Raw genomic sequence first — 21679 nt, 5'->3', positions numbered from 1 at the left:
CCAAGAGGCTAGTACTGCTCAGAAAAATTCCCCATCTCTCTTTAGAAGGCTGGATTCCAGAACTCTCAGACTTGTTGCTAGTAGACTGGCACTACCTAGAAACTCCCCATTCTTCAGCTAACAGACTAAATTTGGGGACTGTGCTGCCCTAAAAGTTCCCACTCTTCTCTTTAATACGCTAGGGTTCAGGAACCCCTCTATAATAGTCATATGGTCCCCCTTTCCACAGCTGCTTTCAGGCTGAGATGTGCCCCTACCTCTCCAAGGCTATAGACAGGATTTGGGGGCCAAGAAACTATTCTCTAATGCCATGTGGGAGAGTGTATGAGCACCTCTTCTCTGTACTTCTCTGTCAAGAAGGACAGTCTCTACAGAGTTGGGGGGTGGGGAGGGAGGGGCGGGACAGGGAAGGCAAAAGGGGGAAAAAAGAGCAGAAACATTTGTTTGTCCCTTTCATGGGCCAGCACAAAGGAGAGGCTCCTCCCACACAGTCTGACCAGCAACAGTGGGAGCCAGCCAATTTATCTCAGTCACTTAGATATAATAATAATAGCTACTCTTCACGTAAGTTTGCAAAGGGCTTTACATATATTATCTCATTTGATCCTCAAAACAACTCTGGAAGGTAGATGCTATTATTATCTGTATTTTACAGATGATGAAATGGAGGCTCAGAGAAATCAAGTGGCTTGCCAAGGATCCCATAGCTAATGTCTAAGGCAGGATTTGAACTTGGGTCTCCATGACTCAAAATCCTGAGAGAAATCAAGTGACTTTCCAAGGATCACATAGCTGATGTCTGAAACAGGATTTGAACTCAGGTCTTCATGACTCAAAATCCAGTGCTCAATCCATTGTACCACCTAGCTGCCCCTGATGTCCTTACTCCCTTCAGTGACAGCATATCAAAGGAAGGCACCCTCAAAAGTTCCAAAGATCCATTTCCCTATAAACTCATCAAACTGATCAGGGAACTCTCTTGTCAATCCCCCACATAAGAAATAGTATATATAATAAGGGATCATAAGGGATCATATTGGATAGAAGGCTGTCCTTGGAGACAAGAAGACCTGGGTTCCTATCCACATGAGTATGGGCTATGTGAATCTGGGAGAGTCACTTAAGTCTTTAGTAGCCATGGGCAACTGTCTAAAACTGTAAGTTATAGAGGAGGTAAATCATTGGCAGTGGCTCACGGTGTTTCCACACCAGGATTTCCTCAAACAAATATCACAATTTCAGTCTTCCCTCCCCTTCCCCAACCCCATATTGTGTGGTACAAAGTTGTTGTACTGGTTAAAGATAGGCATCTGGAACCCTTTTCCCTCCTCTGATAATCTTCTGTGAAAAGCAGTTCATTTCTGTGTCTAACTTGTCCTTCACCTGGATGTTCCCTGATGTACTACTGTTCACCCACTATGGACTGGGCAGCATGGTGTTACTTCGATCTCCTCCCCATCTTCTGTTTCCCCAGTCGGGTGGGGCAGGGCAGAAGGGGGTGCTGACCCTCACCTTGGTCACCTGATACTACATCCCTATCAAATGGTATCTTTTCCATTTCAGCCCAGTAGTCTAGGCTGTTGAGATCATTTTGGATCCAAAATCCACCAGACTGGGGGCCCCTCTCTGGACAGTTTAGTGGTCAGTTAGCAGTGGGACTTGCTGAGGATGCCTCCTGCCTTTAGTACCTCCTAGGCCTGGGATCTGTGCCCACTGCCCTTGTGGATTTCTTCTCTTTTCCTGGGACCTCAGGACTTTGGGTTAGAGAATTGTTTGGATGAGGGCACCAAGGGCACACTGCGTGTGGGCATTAGCTCCCCGCAATCACCTATCCAGGCTTGAAGTTCCCTGTGATCCTTCGGCTCTATGATCCCAGATGAAAATGTCATAACTAATGTATCTCCAGTTGCATCTTGTGCTGAGATGATTTTTAATGTTTCCTCTGAAGGAGAACTCAGTGTCACCTTCAGTTTTTCTGTAATTGCTGTGTGGTTAATCCTTCTCAACTGCGGGAAGCCCAGATATTTATATTTTTCCTTTTACTAGATCTTTAATAAGTGAGACTCTCCTGAAAAATGAACCCATCTATAATAGCCCCTACACTTTATAGTGCTATAGTTTCCACACACTGGAAGGTTTACAAAGCACAATCCTCACAGCAACCCTGTGATGATGGAATTGCAAAAGTTCCTGTTCCCATTTTACAGATGAGGAGCTGGATATATAAGAAGATATTAGTTTAAGTCCAACAATAAGATTCAGGAATCACATAACTTTGGGGAAATCACTTTGTTGTGAGCCTTTGTTTCCTCAAAGCAGCCCTCTCCCTTCCATCCCCCACCTCACCTCAGGACAGGAGCCGATGAAAAGGGAGTGGCCAGGCAGGGAGTAGAGGGGAAGGTGGCTTTGATCCTTGAGGCCTCCAACCAACTGCACAGACTTGGGGGTGGGGCTGGGGGAAGGGTAGAAGGTGTGATTCTATCTCTTCCAAGCTAGACCCCTTCTCCCACACCCCACCAAGCTTTAGCTTTCCTGGAGGTAAAGGAATCTACAGGGAGTTCCAAAAACTTTGAGTACAGTTTTAATCTTGTTTTTTCAAGCAGTTTTAAGCTTAAGGCACTAAGACTTTTGGAATACTCGGTATTGCTCTGGGCTCTAGGATCCTTCCCCACAGCTGCTCTATGAAAATAGGGATCATAACCTTTGCACTAGCTACCTCATAGAATTGACATGAAGATCAAATTAAATAATATGTGCAAAAGATCTTTGTAACTGCAAAATGCTTTCTAAATAAAGTTATTTAAAGGTAGTAGGAGGGATCAAAGGATAGAAATGGGCAGTTTTCAGAGGAAGAAATCTAATCTATCGATAGCCTTATGAAAAAATGCTCTAAATCACTAATAATTAGAGAAATGCAAATTAAAACAACTCTGAGGTTTTACCTCACACCCATCAGATTGGCAAAATTGACCTCCAAAAGAGGAAAATGACAAATGCTGGTGGGCTGTGGGAAAACAGGTACATCTGTGAATTGGTCCAGCATTCTGACAAGTAACTTGGAACTATGCACCAAAAGCTATTAAACTGTGCAAATTAAAACTGTGCTATTAAACTTTGACTTAGCAATACTGCTAGTAGGTCTATACCCCAAAGAGATCAGAGAAAGAGGAAAGGAACCCATATGTACAAAAACATGTTTATAGCAACTCTTTTTGTGGTGGCAAAGAAGAAAAAAACTGAGAGGCTGCCTAATCAATTGGGGAACAGCTAAACAAGTTGTGGTATATGATTGTGATGGAATACTATTGTGCCATAAGAAGTGAAGGGGAAAATTTCAGAAAAATCTGGGAAGACCCATAAGAATTAATGCAGCCTTGCTTGCTTCCCGACCATCTGACGGCAGGTCTCTGGCTGAGGGTCCTCCCGCACTGCAGGCAGGAAGATAGTGGCCACAAAGAAGACAAAAATGTCGCTGGGGTCCATCAGCTCAAGGCTCCAGCTGGCCATGAAAAGGGGCAAATATGCGCTAGGCTACAAACAGACCCTGAAAATGATCTGACAAGGCAAAGCCAAATTGGTCATCTTAGCCAACAACTGCCCGGCCTTGAAGAAATCAGAGATTGAATATTACACTGTGTTGGCCAAAACTGGCGTACATCACTACAGTGGCAATAACATTGAATTGGGTACAGCATGTGGGAAGTACTACAGAGTATGTACACTGGCTATCATCGATCCAGGTGATTCTGATATCATTAGAAGCATGCCAGAACAGACCAGTGAGAAGCAAACTAGACAAAAGTATACTTCAATAAATGGGCCAAAACTTGTTTTTTTAAAAAAAAAAGAATTGATGCAGAATGAAGCGAGCAGAACCAAGCAAAAGATTTATACCATTAACAACAATGTTATAAAGACAACTTTGAAAGACTTAGGGGCTTAGGAACTTTGGGCAAACAAACAAAAACATTTGGACATGGCCAATGTGGGAATTTGTTTTGTTTCACTATATACATTGGTACCAGAGGTTTTGTTTTCTTGATTTCTCAATAGGGTGGGGGGAGGAAGGGTTGGAGGGAAGAGAATTCAGACAGAAGAATAACATAAAATTGAACTAGAAATAAAAGAAAATGAAACCAGTCTATCTTCTGAGGAAGCTCATTTCACTTCTGGTTAGCTCTGATAGTTAAGAAGTCCTTCCTTGTGAAATCTGCTTCCTTGTAACTATCACCTCCCCTGGAGTGGAGCAGAACTTGGGAGTCCACTGAAAAGCCAACAAACACTTGAATACAACTATTGTGCCCCCCTTGCCCCCAGCATTCTGAGTCTTCTCCAGGCTAAAACTCCCCAGTTTGGGCAATCTTTCCTAATATGAATGATATTCATAATCACTTCACAATTTAGACACTCTAGCTTATCAATGTGTAATGGGGGGGTGGGTTGTGAGGGAGGGGGGAAACTAGCTAATATAATAAAGCCCCAGTTCTTAGAGCATGCTCAGATTTGTCCTTCCTGGTGGGTTATACTGAACACACGCAGATTATTCCTTGACTGATTCCAATTCAACACATGGAACTTTGGGGGGCCCTTTCTAGACATGCATTACTGAAGAGATAATTCTCTATGATGATATAGTCTTCTAACTGGCTGAGGAACCAGAAGGACTGATGATGCAGGAAGTTCTAAGTTAGACCTGAGTTCACATACAAAAGATCCTTCAGTCTTTTCCTTTCAGAGCAAGAACTGTTTCGAGGTACCAAGCTGGGGAAATGGTCCTGTCTCCCACCTGACTACCATGGGCACATGGTTCCTCTGATTCTTTTGTGTTTATTCTTCCCTGATCTTAAGTGACTAAGTATCCAGAAACAGAACCAATCAAGTTACAACACTGAGGACCTTTAAAGATCAGAAGAGTCATCCAAGATCCAGTGGCAAGTAGAGATGGAACCCACCTGAGGCAGGAACAATGGAAGCCAAGAGAGTAAATGCCTGTATATGGATGTAGAAAAGACAGTCACTCCAGGACAGAGGCAGCTTCAGGGGTTATGACCCTTTGTGACAGAATGAAGCATTGGCTAGGCACCAATCCTTAGAGCCCAACAGAGATGGACTTAAGGAGAGCCTCACAAGGATGCCACAAAGGAGAAAAGAGCCAAGAGCTGGGGTAGTCCTCCCTTGCCATGTGTGTTCTCTACAAGACCACGGTATTTTAAGTTTGAGCCTCCTCTACCCTTGGGTGCACAAGAAGCAAGTAAGCCACCAATATGGGGAGAATATTTTTATAACTGTTGTTCTTGCTGAACATTATCAGTAAATCCCTTTTCTACAAGCCGGTGAAATTCAACTGATTCTGATTGATCGTGGGGAGCATACAGGTTAGGGGCTCAGGAGTTATGCTATTAGAAACCCCAGTTCCTCAAGTCTGTACCCTGGAACCTTGAGGGGAACAATAGTAAGCCACTCTCTGAGGACCCAACCTAACAGTGAAAGTGGGAGTTAGGGAAGTAGCCTTGGAAGGGGCACTACAAATGTCCTCCTGAAAATGTAGTGCCCAGAACTGAATCTAATACTCCAAATGTATTCTCACCAGGATAGAGTACAGTGCTATCATCTCTTCCTTAGTCCTAGACATTATGCAACTTTCATTGCAGCCTAAGCTTGCATTGGGCAGCTAAGTGGCTCAGTGGATAGAACCCCATGCCTGAAGTAAGGAAGAACCCGGTTCAAATCCAGCCTAAGGACTAGCTGAGTGACCCTAGGCAAGTTACTTAATCCTATTTACCTCAGTTTTCTCACCTGTAAAATGAGCTGGAGAAGGAAATGGCAAACCAATCCAGTATCTTTGCCAAGAAAACCCCAAATGTGGTCATGAAGAGTCAGAAACCATTGAACAACAAACATTAGTTTGTTTGGCTTCTAGAACACACTGTTGACTAACACTGGGTTATTAAGGCCACTAAATCTCCAGATCTTTCTTCAGACAACTTGCTTATCTAATCCATCTTGTACTTGTGAAGCTGATTTTTCTTAAACACAAGTATAACCCAATTAAATGTAATCTTATTACATTCAATCAATCAACTATGTGCCAGACACTGTGGTAGGCAGCTGGAGATAAATACCCAGACACTCAAATGGATCTATGAATTAATCAACTTGGGAGTAGCTATGAATATAGGTTGCAAGACAGGCCTGCCAATCTTGTATGAATCTTGTTCTCTCTTGAGTCCTTCGTTGGGGTTCTACTCAACATCTTAGGAGGCCTTCTTCCCTTTCTCTTGACATTTTGATGGTACCAGTAAAGCCCCATGGCTGTCTACATGACATACTCACTTTTATTTCTTCAAAGGCAGTTGTATGCCATGTTTTGCTAACATCTGTGTAATTTCAGTAGTAAAAAGATGGGCCTTTGCTTTCATAGGAAACTTGGGTTTAGTAGAGAAGCTTTGCAATTTCCCAAAGGCAATTCAGTCTACTATCTTCCTCCTATTCAACTTTCGGTCTAGTTCACTATTTATCTATTACTGTCTGTCCTATATACATAGTTTCAATTGAGTGACAAGGTTGAAAATCAGATTGCAAAGGGTTGAGAAATGAGTGAAAAAGATTCAGCCCAGTGTTCTAACTTATAGAGAATTTTTTGGATCTTGACTCTGCCATCCAGTGTACTAAACTATCCTTCCTAGCTTTATCTCATCTCTCTATGCCTTTATCCAAATCATTAATTAAAAAATGTTAAACATCAGGGGAGATGGGGAGAAGCGCCTTGAGGCACTCCACTGAAGACCTCCTTCCAAGTTTACATTGAACCATTCATAGTTTGTTTTGGGTCAGTCTAGTCCACTAGTTCTGATTTCACCCACTAGTGACTTCGTCACCGTACTGTTGTTTATCCCAGATCTCTTCGTCCTTTACACAAGAACAGTATGAGAAACTAACCAGGAGAATGCACGTTCCTTGAGTACAGGGTTGGTTTCATTATTGCTTTTACATCTCTCACACTAAACATAATGTTTCCTAAACAGAAAGCCTTTACTAAATGTTTGTTGGGTGGAATTGCCACACACTTTGCTAAATGACATCTATTGCATTCCCTTGATACTAAGCCAGCGTTTAGTAACTCTTGGATGTTATACTACTTGGTGCATTCATGTTTAGTGTTGACATTACTTCATTGTCTACGGTATCTTTTAACAAGATGTGGTTTCCTTCCTTATCTCTTTTAATAAGATCTATTTTTGCTTTTGCTTTGTCTGGAATCAGGATTGCTACCCTTGCTTTTTGTTTTTAACTTCTGCTAAAGCATAGTACATTCTGCTCCAGCCTTTTACCTTTACTCTTTGTGTATCTCTCTGCTTTGAGTATGTTTTTTGCCAGGGAGCTGCACCCCATTTGAAAAAGTATGTAAGTTCAGTTTGGCATGACCTCTTCTTGTAAAGAGGGTATCTCTTTGTGGTCATAGCTTCCTTTGAGATGTTTACTAACCTCTTAATAATACCTTTTAGAATTTTGCCAGGATGAGAATTCAAGATCTCAGTCTTCTGGTTTGTAGACTCCATTCTCTCTCTTTCTTTGGTAGAATATTGGGACATGTACCAAGCCCACAGTACCTCATCCATTCTCCATGATCTTTCAGATATTACTGACAATGGCTCAGAAATCCCATCTGCCAGCTCTTTGAGGAGAATCCTAGGGTGCAGTTCCTCTGGGCCTGATGACTTGAACTCCCTAGAGCAGCTGGGCATTACCTGTTTCTTAACTTACTTTGGATATCGATTCTCTATTAGCCATTTTTGTTCTGTTTTTTCCAGTTCAGAGGTCATTCTTCTTGACATGGAAAGACCATGTAAAATAAGAGTTAAGCAGCTCAGTTTTCCAGCTGTTACCTGTCAGCATATTTGTACACTGAGCAGCAGTCCTATTACTTCTTTAATGATCTCCTTTTCTTGACTTTCCTTTAAAGCAAATACATATATCTTCTTTTTGTTGCTCCTGGTGCTATTATAGAATTGGGCCATGCTTTTATATTCCTCCTCTATTATGTATTTCCATTTTCTATGTCTTTTAAACATCTAAATTGGTTAGAGAGTTCACTGTGCATCCACATAAGTCTCCTAATAGGAATTATTTGATTTTGTGTCTTCAAAATGTTGTTCTTGGGAGCTTTCCATCTTTCCTAAGCTGATTTTCCCATAAAACTTTTAGTCCATGGGATCCTACCTCCCTTTTCTGACAACCTTTGAAATCTGCTCTTCCAGGTCTCACTTATTGCTGAAAATCATCTCTGAGAAATTATATTCTGGTTATGATCTATTTGCCAAGCTCCTCTATATTTCCTTTTTCTGTCAAGGTGGTTTATGATAGACTTCCATGACAATATCATGTCCATTTCTGCCTCTGTTGACCTAGACTCAAATGCTTTCTACTATGCTTCGACTTCTGGTTCTTTGATTTCTTTAGAAGTGTATCTTCTTACTATACAATACTAAACTGGATTGGAGGCAACTAGGTGGTACATTGTATAGGGTGCTGGGCCTAAAGTCGAGAAAACTTAAGTTCAAATCTGACCTCGGACACTTCCTAGCTGTGTGATCCTGGGCAGGTCAATTAACTTCTGTTTACCTAAGTTTTTTCAACTGTAAAATGGGAGTGATAATAGCACCTACCTTACAGGGTTGTTGTAAGCATTGAATGAGATAATATTCGTAAAGCACTTAGCCCCGTGCCTGGCGTATAGTAGGTGCTATGTAAATGTTTTTTCCTATTCCCCTTCCCATCCTTTCTACCAGTTTCTTTTGCTTTTTTGGAGGGGAGGCTAGGGTGGGGGAAATGCAGGACAATTGGGGTTAAGTGACTTGCCCAAGGTCACACAGCTAGTAAGCATGTCATGTGTCTGAGGCAGGATTTGAACTCAGGTCCTCCTGACTCCAGGGCCGGTGCTCTACTCACTGCACCGTCTAGGTGCTCTGCAACCAATTTCTTTTGAATAAAGTAAAACCTTCCAGAACTATATTCTAGTGACAGCTCTCATCCCACCTGGTCCCTGCGCTACCTAAAGCACTTAGTACAATGCCTGGCACATGAGTGCAATATAAATGTTAGCTGCTATCATCATCATCAATCAATCGTTACCTATGAAGTCGAGCTTGCTTTCTTGTGTGAGGATCTCGAGTTCATCCTCTTTATTGTCCATAGTTTGTATTTTTGCGTAGATATTTGAAGTGATGTTTTGTTTTGTTTTGTCTTTTTTTTTTAACCCAGTACTTTCTCAGTTTTGGTCTCCTGTAAATGTCTATACTGCCGCTACTCTCTTTTCTACATTGTAGCTATAGTAGCTACAGTAGCTTGGGAGATGACATACAGAGACATTTTCTCTCTCCTCCTCCTCCTTTGGTTGGCTTTAAACCCTTTCGATTAGACTTCCAAAGGCTACAAGAGGAAACATTCTTACCAGTCCATGTTAGAGGCATTCTCTACTTAGCCAGAAGCCCATCACTCCTATATTTTAGGCCATGGTCCAGAGATCCAAATCCTGTTCTCCAACACCATCTTAATCAGCTGTTGTTGACTTCTGAAACTTATCTCTCTTCTGAATCCCTTGCTCTTCATGGACAGCAATGATGGACCTGTGCCCGCCTCTAAGGTCTTGGGTTTCTTGCCCAGGACTCCATAATCTTTAGCATTCTTTTTGAAGGATCATTCATGGTCACATGAATCATTGGAAATAGGATTTGTTGTTTGGTCATTTCAGTCACATCTGATTTTTGGTGACCTCATTTGGAGTTCTCTTGGTGAAAATACTGGAGTAGTTTGACACTTTCTTCTCCAGCTCATTTTATTTAAAAAAAATTTTTTTTGGAAGGTGGAAGGCAGGGAAATTGGGGTGAAGTGATTTGCCCAAGGTCACACAGCTAGTAAGTGTGTCAAGTATCTGAGGCTGGATTTTGAACTCAGGTCCTCCTGACTCCAGGGAAAGTGCTCTACTCAGTGTGCTACCTAACTGCCCCTTCAGCTCATTTTAAAGATGACAACTGAGTCAAACAAGGTTCAGTGACTTTCCCAGGGTCATACAGCTAGTAAAATATCTGAGGCCGGATTTGAACTCAGAAAGATGATTTCTGATTCCAAGCCCAGTGATCTGTCCACTTCGCCATCCAGTTGCCCTGGTAGAAGTTATTTGGCAGTTCACCAACCAGCATGAACCTTCTTTTGACCCATCTCTTACCTGACAGTATCGGGGATCCATGATGTTATTCCTTATCTGGGATCCATGATGTTATTCCTTGGAGGATAAGCAACAGCTTCCCCATCAGAACATATAGCACCCTCTTTTCAGAAATAGCCTTATATCTATTTTTTAGCTCTGCATGTTCAGTGATTCTTCTTCGTCCCTTTTCATTTCTGTGTGACATTCTTCCACTCAGGATTCTTTCTTCATCTCCTCAGCTCCTTTTTCTTCTTTGGCCCCACATTGAAGCCCTTCTTCTTCTCTACCACCACCTATCTCCCCACACCCACACCCACACCCCACCTTACCCTACCCCTTGCCTTTTTATTTATTTATTTGAGGCAATTGGGATTAAGCAACTTGCCCAGGGTCACATAGCTACTAAGTGTCTGAGACTGGATTTGAATTCAGGTCCTCCTGACTGCAGGGCCAGTTGTTCTTATCCACTGCTCTGTTCACCTAGTTGCCCCACCCCCAGACTCCTTCAGAGAACTGGTGTGGTGAACCCAGATCTCTTTTGACTCCAAGTCCAGTAATCTTTCAAATACACCATGCTGCTTCTAAAATCTTTTTGGGGGCAGGAGGTGGCCAATGAATTGGTCCTGATACTTAAATCCAGAGTCTCTCCTTTGAAACTACCCCTAATTTATTCTGTATACATCTTGTTTGCACATGGTTTGCATATTGTCTCCCCCATTAGACTGTGAGTTCCTTGAGAACTGAGGCCGTCTTTTGCCTTTCTTTGTATCCCCGGCACTTAGCACAGGGCCTGGCACTTAGTAGGCACTTAATAAATGCTGACTACTGACTAACTGGAGAGAATGTTAGAGGCAATCTAAGACCTCTTCATTTTTAGTTGGGCCAAGTGACTTGCCTCAGGTCACACAAAGTAAGCATGATGTCCTCTGACTTCTTCTTTGTTGTTTTTCCTCATGTTACAGTTGCAATTGAGTTTTTATTTATTGGGATGAATTATCATTGACAAGCATTACCTGAGCACCCACTGCATACAAGGAGAGTAAATTATTATATTGTCACCAGAGCTGTGAGTAAGGGAAACCTAATCCTTGTCCCTGAGGTCACAGGACATATACATACAGAGACATAGAAGCTGTGCTCAGTGCAAAGGATAGGTATGGATAGAGTTCACAGAAGCAGCAGTAGGAACATCAGTCAGTCAACAGTCAATGAGGAGGGGTGACTTTGGCCCTGATGCTTGGCCTCCTGATACAGTTATTCTTCCCCAAGATAGCACTATAGAAGATGAGGAGAGAAGGTCTTTTGGGTTCTGGAGAGTCAAGATTCAAGTTGCCTTCTGGACTTCCCCACAATGCCCAAGAAACCTACTCCTGGAATTCATATGTTGGAGGTACTCTCTGCCCCTGTGGTCCCTCCCTCTGATTGTATAGTTCCTCCTAGAATCTCCATTTAAGACCAACCATCCCTTCCTTTCTCATCCAGCTTCTAGTTGGACCTCTCTTCTCTTTCCTCTTCCCACCTCTGGACCCTTTTCAGCTTCCTTCTAGGCCTGCTCTTCTCCCATTAGAAAGTAAATCCCTTGAGGTCAAGGAGCATGTCTCTCGCTGTTTATATTTGTTTTCTCAGCATTTAGTAAGAGTTTAACAAATGCTTGACGTATTGATTGATTTACTCAGTCCACTCACCCCCATCTACCCATGAGAGGAGTTGGTCAGTCTACTTACATAGGTCATATGGAAGTGTTGTTGTTGTTTGTCCTTCATTCTCAAAGAGGACTGTGACATGCAAGTGAATTGGATTTAAGTGAGGGAGATCTGTGCAAAGTCACCAGCCTCACTCTCTCCTCCAGAGCCATCTGGGTCCAGTGACAAGATATAGATCAGGACAACTGGAGATGGCCCTGGAAGAAGTAGGAGACCTTGGCCTTTTTAAGTCTGGGAGGGGAAAACCCTCAGGGTTTCATGTGGAAGGGTTTGGATTAATCTACTCTCCTAGGGCACCATCTCTACTCTAGTAACTTTAGAGACCACTGGTCTCTGTTCACCACTGGTCACTGCTCCCCAATGGATATAGTTTCTGCCTCTTCCTTGAGGAGCAAGGGAGGGCCAGGACTATTTTTAAAGCTTTTATATTTGTATCTCCAGGGCTTAGCACTTTGCTGATCACAAAAGCAAATGCTTAATAAATGCTTTTTTATTATTCATTAATTCTAGGAAGGACTCTAACTAGAATTTTTGGTATTAACTATATTCAAGGCAATGTTCTTGGTGCTGGGAGGTGCCAAACCAAAAAACAAAAGAAAACCAACCCCTCCCCCCAAACAAAACAAAAGTCTGCCCTTCTGAAGTTTCCTGTCAATTGGAAGACATGATTTTATAAATAGACAAATTTATAAACTATAATTTGAAAAAGGAAAAGAGCACTAACTATTAGGAGGATCAAAAGAGACTTGGGGGAAGGGAGGTGGAAATTAAAGGAAGGCTTCACTTAGGAGATAGCATTTGAGCTGAACCTTGAATGGAACCAAGGATCCTAAAAGGCTGCAGGGAGGAAGCACATTATAATAATGGGGACAATCCATGCAAAAGCTCAAAGTTGGGGACAGGGTGGGGAAGGAGAGCAGAATTCTGGGAATAGCAAGGAGGGCCATCTTGGCTGGCTGATGGCAAGCAATGTGAAATAATCCTGGAAAGGTAAGCTCAAGCCAGATTATGGAGGTCTTCAAATGCCAACCTGAAGAATTTAGTATTTTATTTTAGATTCAATAGGGAAGCACTAAAGGTTCATGAGGGCAATGATACAGTCAGATTTTTGCTTTAGGAAGATTACAGTTGTATAGAGGATGAATTAGGGAGAGAAGAGATGGGAAGACAGGAGTCTGATTAGGAGGGTGTTGCAATAGCTCCAACGAACTGCATTTAAGGAGAAAGCTCAGCTCAGGCATCTCCCCAATTCGCATCTGGCTGTACTACTCTGAAACTTCTTTGCATGACTTCTCCACTATGCCCCCACTTCAGTGCCTTCTCTTCCCTCCCTCCTATTCAACTTCCTTTTGTGTGTTGTATTAGACTATAAACTCTATTAGATTGTAAGCTCCTTGAGGGCAGGGATTGTCTTTTTTTCATATTTGTATTTCCAGGGTTTAGCACAGTACTAACACATAGTAGGCACATAATAAATGTTTATTGATTTGATTTTTTTTTCAATAGTCCAGGCAAAAGGTGATAAATGCAGGAACTAGTGTTGGTGGCCATGTAAGTGGAGAGAAGGGGAAGATAAAACTGGTAAGGTTTGGCAACTGACTTGGTATGGAGGGAGGTGAGGGGAAGAGAATAAGTGCTTATATAGTTTCTACTTTGTACTCATCTCATTTAAGCCTCAGAAGTAGCTACTATTATTAGCCTTATTTTACATTTGAGGAAATTAGGCAAACAGAGGTTAAGTGACTTGCTCAGGGTCCCACAACTAGTAGGTGTCTGAGGTCATATTTGAACTCAAGTCTTCCCAACTCCAGATTCAGCATTCTAAACTGAGCCACCCTCTTCCTCTGAGGTGCAAGAGAGGGAAGAGTAAAGGATGCATGATACTGTAAACCAGTCTGAACAAAAGGATGGTAGTGACTTATGTTTACAGAAATAGAGGAGTATGCAAATGGGGTTGATTGAGGGAGGAAGACAATGGGTTCTGTTTTGAGCTGTTTGAGTTTGATATGCTTATGGGACATCCAGTTGGAGATGTCTAACAGAGTTTGGTGATGTGGGACTGAAGTTCAGGAGACAGACTTAATCTAGATGTATAGACAGTTTAACTTATAGGAGCTATTGAAATCACCAAGAGAGGCTATCAAAAAAGAGAAGAAAGGGCCACAAGGACAGAGCAAGGTTAAGGGGCAGCACGTGGAAGACCAACCAGCCATGAAGATTAAAGATTGATCAGAGAGATAGCAGAGAACAAGGGGAGAGTAGTGTCATAAAAATTGGAGGAGGAGAGAGTTGGGAGAAGATTGTAGTCAAATGCTGCAGAGAGGTCAAGAAGGATGAGAACCAAAGGAAAGGATATTGGATTTTGCAAGAGACTATTGGTTACTTCAGAGAGAGCAGTTTCAGTTGTGATCAGATTGGAAACCAGATTGCAAGGGGCTGAAAAATGAGTGGAAAGGAAGAAAGTGAAGCCATGAATTTAGATGACTTTTGCTAGTTCAATTGTGGAAGGGAGAAGAGATATTGGATGAGAGTTTGAAGTGACTAAAGATCCAAGGGAAGGTTTTATTTTAAAGATAGTGGAGACCTGGCATTTTCACAGGCAGCATGGAAGAAGGTAAGGATATGATTGAAAGAGTAACCTCCAGGAAGAGAAAGGAAGGAATGAAGTCAAGGGCATAAGAGAAAGGTTTGAGCTTGGCATGAAAGGTCATCTCCAGGAACTAGAACAAAAGAAGAAAGAATGAGGTTTGGTGTCAGGGGGTTTGCAGGTACAGAATAGGGGAAAAGAATATACTCATGAGGGGTGGCCTTTTATTTTCTTAGTTAAGTGAGAGGCTAAGCCTGTTATGATGGAGAAGGCATTGTTGTAGAAGACTTCGGGAGAGAACAAAAGCACTTCAGTTGTGACTTCCTTTAGCACTGTTCAGTGGAAAGGGATTAGAAGTTCAGAAAGCAAATGGTGGAAGTTGCTAAGGTTGGGGTTTGGCAAGGCAAAGAGGCAGTAGAACAAGGGGCCATATGATTCCAAAGCAGAGGAAAACATATAGTTGAACTACATAACTATAATGGCAAGATCTTGAAGGGAAGAAAGTGAAACTGGAGTAAAAATGGGTTGGGATAATAGACTAGAAGAACAGGAAGGGGTGAGGTAAATGGATGTCAAAGTGAGGATAGAGATTAGGTTCATGTAATGCAGAGAAAGAGATGGAAGGATGGGAGGTTGTAGTTACAGAGAGGGAATCAAAGTGTTCTGGATCATGGAAGTAGTATTCTACTTCCACAGTGAAGGTTTAAATATGATAATGGGATCAGGGGTATGGTCCTCTGTGTGTTTATTGAAGGTACAAGTCATAGGAGTTGAGAAGGTTGACAAATTGGGAGGTCAGACATATTAGAGAAATAGGACATTCTAGAGAGAGGGAACAGGGTAAGCAAAGGTATGAAGGTAGAACTATATTTGTAGGGTACAGGGAACAGTCAGGGGACTGGTCTGGCTGAACAGGAGGGTAGTTTTATGGAAGTAATTGACTATAAGGTAGATTTGGGACATATTGTGAGGAGCTTTGAATGCCAGGTTATAGAGTTTGGACTTGATGCCATAGGGACTGGATTGCCACTGAAGATTTTTGAGTGAAGAAAAACATTTTGACAAGAGGTATATATGATGGATTAGAGATATGTGTGTTTATGGCCAGGGTTGGGGATAGAAATTAAAGGCAGGGACAAGAATTAGTAGGCTACTGAAATTTTGTAGGTCAGAGGTAAAGAGAACTTGGACTAGGGTGGTAGCATTGGGAATAGATAGGATAGGGGAAGAGGAGCAGTGTATGGATTTGAGAGAGATTGTGGAGGCAGAATCAAAAGGACTTAGTGCCTTGGACATGTGGGACATGGGAGGGAGAAGGAAATACAATTCTGGGATTTGGTGAACGGTTATCTAGGAGAATAAAGATGCCAGTGACAAAAACAGGGAAATCTAAGGGAACAGCAGGCTTCAATTTAGGCAGAGTCAGAAACAGCTCCTAGAAACCTTCATTTCTACATGTAGTCTTCAAACAGATAGTCCTTCCCCTGCAGTAAAGCAAGCAATTGGATTCCACCTGCTGTTTGTGTAACTCAGAAAACATGTTGGTAAAAACTCAAAACAGAGTAGACCTGGGTTGGGCATGTTATGCTTACACCTTTATGCCACTTGTTTGATTCATGGAAAACATCACTGACCCACCATCAAGATGGCAGATACCATTATCTCCAGCAATCTGGGTGGTCTGCACTAAAGCATTTGCAATCTGTTGCCTAGTCCTATTTGGAACTAAAGAAATCTTTCTTTCTTCCCAACCTCCTTCTCCTAGGCTCCAAATTCCAGTGCCCAATTCTTTAACCTAATTCACTACACAACACAATCACTACACAACCCTATTTCTTGCTTTACATTTTTTTCCCTTCTGTCAGTTATCAAACATCTTTTTTCTTCCTTCCCATTCCCTCTCCCTCTTCAAAAAGAAAAAGAAAAAAACTCCTGCAATAAATAAGTAGTCAAGCAAAATAAATCCCCCTATTGGTTATATCCCAAAATATGTTTCATTCTGCATATCTCACTCTATAACCCTATAACTCTAAGCCTGTCATCTTCCATGTTTGTATATGAGTGTGCATTTCATGGATTGGACTAGATAGCATTTAAGGTCTAAAAATCTGCTAGGTGTAGCTTGTGGAGCACCCCCTCCCATAACATTCTCAGACTCCAGAATAAGTTAGCCTAGGTTAAAAGTATTCTGTGGGTTTACATTCACTCAAAACCATAAATCACAAGCCCCCAGCGATGTGCTTATTTTTACCAGTCAATCAGAAGACACAAATCAAAGCAAGTAGCAAATTACTACCATAAACCTGGCCATACTGTCTCACAAATATACATATCCTTAGTGGGAAGAGGATCATCTAGGAAACAACACATGTGAGGGGACACACATGCCTAAGGAACACAAGAGTCTAGGACAAGTCACAGAAGCAGAGACAAGGGAAGGTTGAGATCTGTTTTGAGGTGGAGCGTTCAGTTGAGAAGAGTTGATGACTTGGGAGGTTAGACATATAAAAGAGAGGGGGAGGACAATCTAGGTAGGGGGAACAGGATGTACAAAGGCAGGAAGGTGGAATTATACCTGTAGGGTACAGGGAATAGTGAAAGGATTGATCTGGCTAAATTCTAGGGTATGTATGGGAAGCAATTTGTTACTAGGCTATAGTCTATTGAGTACCCCTGGGCTAAGAATGAGTCTCTTTTTCACTCCCAGAATCTGGAGTTGATTGCAGTCCGCTGTCCTGATTAACTATCTGACTTAGGGTCAGACAGCTAACAAGCTTTTGTTAGATACATTTTATGTGCCAGGGAACACCAGGGATACAAAGAAAGTTAAAAAAAAAAAACAAACCAAGGGTATCTGCCCTCTAGGAACTCACATTCTAATGGATGAACATAAAGACGATTAGGTCCAAACAAGGTATTTACAGAGTATAGAAGGTAATCCTAGAGAGATTAGCATCTGGGGAAACCAGGAAAGGCTTCCTGTAGAAGTTTAGCCTTAAAGGAAGTTAGGAGAACTAAGAAGTAGAGGGGAGACAGGAATGGGACAGGCACAGAAAAAGGAGATGGAAGATTGGAAAAGACACAGATCGTGAATAGCCATAAATGCCAAACAGAGGACTTGATCCCTGATCCTGGAAATAAGAGGGAGCCACTGGAATTTATTGCATAGGGGATGTATCTGTGACATGGCTAGACCTCAGCTTTAGGTAAATCCATCTGGCAGCTGAGTGGAGGACGAGTTGGAGTCAGGAGAGACGCAAGATGAAGAAACCAATTTAGAAGGTTGTTTTAATAGTCTAGTGAAGAGGTGATAAGTGCCTGAACTAGGGTAGTAGCTCTATGAGTGGAGAGAAAGGGATGCGTATAAAAGGTGTTGTGAAGGTAGAAACTGTAAGATTTGGAAACTGATCAGATATGAGGTGAGTAATTGATGACACCAAAGTTGAGCGATTAGGTGAGTGGAAGGATAATGATGCCCTCAAAAGTAACAGGGAAGTTCAGAAGAGGGTTGGGTTTGGGGAGAAAGATGATGAGCTCTGTTTTGGAAATGTTGAGTTTGAAGTGCCTATGGGACATTCTAGCTCAAGATGTTCAAAAGACAGCTGGTGATGTGGGACCAGGGCTGGATACGTACATCTGAGAACTACTTATAGAGTGATGATAATTGACACTGCGGAAGCAGACGAGATTGCTAAATTAAATAGTACAAGGAGAAAAGAGGGCCCAGGCATAGGGGGACACCTAGGATTGCTGGGCCTGATATGAAGATCTAGCAAAGACGATTAAGCAGAATTGGTGGAATAGGGAGGAAAATCAGGAGAGAGTAGCAGTATGAAAACCTAGAGTGGAGAAAGTACTCAGGAAGAGGTGATCAACAGCATCCAGTGCTGGACGAGGTGAAGAAGGAAGGTGATTGAGAAAAGGCCACTAGATAGTCATTTAAGAGATCATTAATGACTTTTTGGAGATGACAGTTTCAGGTGAATAATGAGGTCAGAAGCTGGATTGTAGAGGTTTAAGAGGAGAGTGAGAGGAGAAAGTGGAGGCACTTAGCATTAGAGGGCTTTCTAGAGGAGGGGAGAAGAGGAGGAGACACATAGAACTATACTATAGCTAGGAGAGGGTTAGATGTTCCTGAAGGAGCCTGTAGAGAAGGAGAGATTGAAGATAGGAAAATGGTTATGGTCTCGGACAAAATACCCTGGAAGGGCTGGCCTTGTCCAGGAGAAAGGCCATGTAGATATCTGTTGTGGAGGTAAAGGAGGCGTAAAGGACAAAAGATAGCCCTCCCCAAAGACCTCAGTTTTTAATAAAGTATGAACTGAAGTCCTTAGCCAAGAAGGGGAGGTGGGAAGTACTGTGGGAGTTTGGAGGAGAGAAGTAGAAGCTTAGAACAGCAATTGTGGGGAAATGGGACAAGAAATTGATTAGAGAAGAGTAAAATGATGTTTGCTGCAGAGAGGGCCCAGTTAAAATTAAATAACAAATTTGGTGTGGACCCAATCTGCATACTTTTGTGATTTTCTCCAGTTCTTTTCAGTATCTATAAGACAAGGGAACAGAGGATTGTAGGATAGAGAGGATAGTATAGATTTGAACTGACTGATCAAGGGGTTGAGTTAGGGAAGTGAGGAGGGGGAGTGATGGCCTGAGGAAGAAATGAGTGAGAGGGAATGGAGGTCTCTCTGAACAGGTCTTGTACCTACTGCCTAATCTCTCATGCTTCCAAAACCCTTTTTAGGGGCCTCTGCCAAAGAAAGCCAAAGCAGATCTCTGTGGATCTCAGGTTTGGGGATGATTTCCCTAAATACCTCAAATCCTCAGGGTTGGTCAAACAAATGAAAGTGTTGGGGGATGGGGGAAGGGCAGAAACAAAGAGGCCATCACTGTCCACCTCCGATCCTTTGTTCTAAATTCCTGCCTATTTACATGCAAGTGTGGCCTACCACAAACCTCCCAGGCTTTGATCCTTATGGGTTTGTGTTAGGTGATGGAAGGTAGTGGGTCTGAGGGGAGGGTTTGGAGTCTAGGAGGGGGCCTTCTTTGGAGGAACCTGGAAAGTTAGCCATATCTCCGTTAGGCATCTTGGTGGGACGGGAAAGTAGGAAGAGTTAAATCTGAATGCCCTTTCTTTCCCTAATATCAAGCTTTCTTGCTGCCTTCAGGCTAGAGGACCTCAGGAGCAGTCAGAATAGCCAGGTTCAGGCCCTGCCCCAGGCATGATTCCAAGAGCCCCTGGGGAAGTGAGGATGCTGAGCCCCACCCCACATCCCAGCCCCGAACTGTGAGGCCAGAGCTGGTCTCCTCCTGCCCCGCCCAGCTGTGCAGGCTCGAGTCAGCAGAAATCCTGGCAGCGTCAGCTGTGGCCACGAGTTCCAGGGAGACTTTGCAGCAGGAGCTGCCATTATAAGTCTCCAATCAAGATGTTTCAGAGGAAATCAAAGGCAGAGATGGGCTCCCTCCGCCTCCCCCAGAAGCTGGAGCTCCTGAGTGCTCTCACACACACACACACACACACACACACACACACACACACACACGCACACGCACACACACACGCACACGCACACGCACGAAAATTTCTGCCCCCAAAATAGGTCAAGGCAAGGCTGGGAAGAGCGGGAAAGCAGCAAGGAGCTGCTGGGGGAAGAGGGCTGCAGCAGCTGTGGATAAATATACCCCTTCCATGCATATACATCACTGTGCACAGCTGCCGGGCCTTCTGTTCATTAGGGCCAACTGTTTTAGGGAGCACTGTATGTATGTGTGTGTATGTATATTGTGTGAGTATGTGTATAGCTTGCTTTGTATCTCTATGTATCTATGTATGGATTTATGTATCTTCCTACATATCCATGTATCTATCTATGTATCTATCTACATATTGTCTCCCTCCCTTAAATTAGATCTTAAGCTCTTTGAGCACAGAGACTGTCTTTTGCCTCTTTTTGTATCCTCGGTGCTTAGCCTAGTGCCTGGCATGTACTTATAATATATATAATATGATATATATATAATATATATACATATATAATATAAATGTTGACTGATAGTTGCAGAGATGGTAGGTCCAGGCATAGGAAAAGCTTCCATGGGGTCAGAGGTTCTGCTGTGTAGCCCTGATCTCTCCCCTTCAAAAACATCCCCTTCACTCGTTCCCCCTTGGGTGGGTGTTTTGGGATAGGGAAGAGGAATCACAAAATCATAGGATTTCAAGCTGGAAGGGACCTTAAAGCTCACTAAGTCCAATCCCTAATTTTACACACCGAGAAATTGAATGAACTAGTAAAAGTGTCTAAGGTGAGATTTGAACTCAGGTTTCCTGACTCCAAAATCAGTGCGATCACAGCTAACTCACTTAGTTTTTCTCAGCCTCGGATTCTTCTACTGTAAAATGGAAAAAAAAATCTGCAGTATTAGTATAAAACCTCAGTGAGGTGTTATCCACATGAAGTGACCTGCATAAAGTGCTTTGCAAATCCTAAAGTACCAGATAAATGCCAATCATTACTGTTCTCCTTAGCCACTCTTCCTTGGTGACTTCCAAGATTCAACTTTCAGCTCTATGTAGGTCATTCCTAAGTTTATATCTCTAGCTCTGACCCTACTTTGAGCTCCAGACTCCCATTTCTAATTATCTGCCCATCTTTGCCTGGATTTTCTGCCGAAAGTTTAAGATCAATATATCCAAAGCTCGACTCATCATTCTCACCACCACCACCAAAAAGAGACCCCACCAACCTGTCTGCCTCCCAAGGCAGGCTGAATTCCCTATTTCCGTTAATGAAAGATCTCACCAGCCACTCAGTTACTAAAAGTTCAAAACTTTGAAGTCTTTGCCTTGCTTCTCTCTTCCTGCTCTGGTCCCTGTCCAATTAGCCACCCAGTCCTACAGATTTTTTAACATAACTATTCCAAGAGCCTCTCAAGAGATCTCCCTGTGTGCCTGGTCTGCCTTGCTTCCAACTCGAGTAATTTTTCTAATGGGCCTCCATGATTACATTACTCACCTGCTCAAAACAAAACAAAACAAAACAAAAACTTCAGTGACTTCCTATTGTTTCTTGTTGACTAGTTCAAACACTTTAGCCTGGCATTCAAAGCCCTCCACTATCAGCCTTTCTTAGCCTTATGTCATAAGACTTCTGATACCCTATAATCCAAACTAAACTCTTCTGTGCC

General features: G+C 42.6%; 1 pseudogene; it reads left to right on the top strand.

Annotated features, from left to right (window-relative positions):
• The first annotated feature begins 1387 nt into the window (after positions 1-1387).
• On the top strand, positions 1388-19720 carry LOC118829604 (annotated as a pseudogene).
• Positions 19721-21679: the final 1959 nt, after the last annotated feature.

This window comes from Trichosurus vulpecula, chromosome 8, assembly GCF_011100635.1.
Source record: "Trichosurus vulpecula isolate mTriVul1 chromosome 8, mTriVul1.pri, whole genome shotgun sequence".
Taxonomy (NCBI): domain Eukaryota; kingdom Metazoa; phylum Chordata; class Mammalia; order Diprotodontia; family Phalangeridae; genus Trichosurus; species Trichosurus vulpecula.
This window is presented reverse-complemented; position numbering and strand designations above follow the sequence as displayed.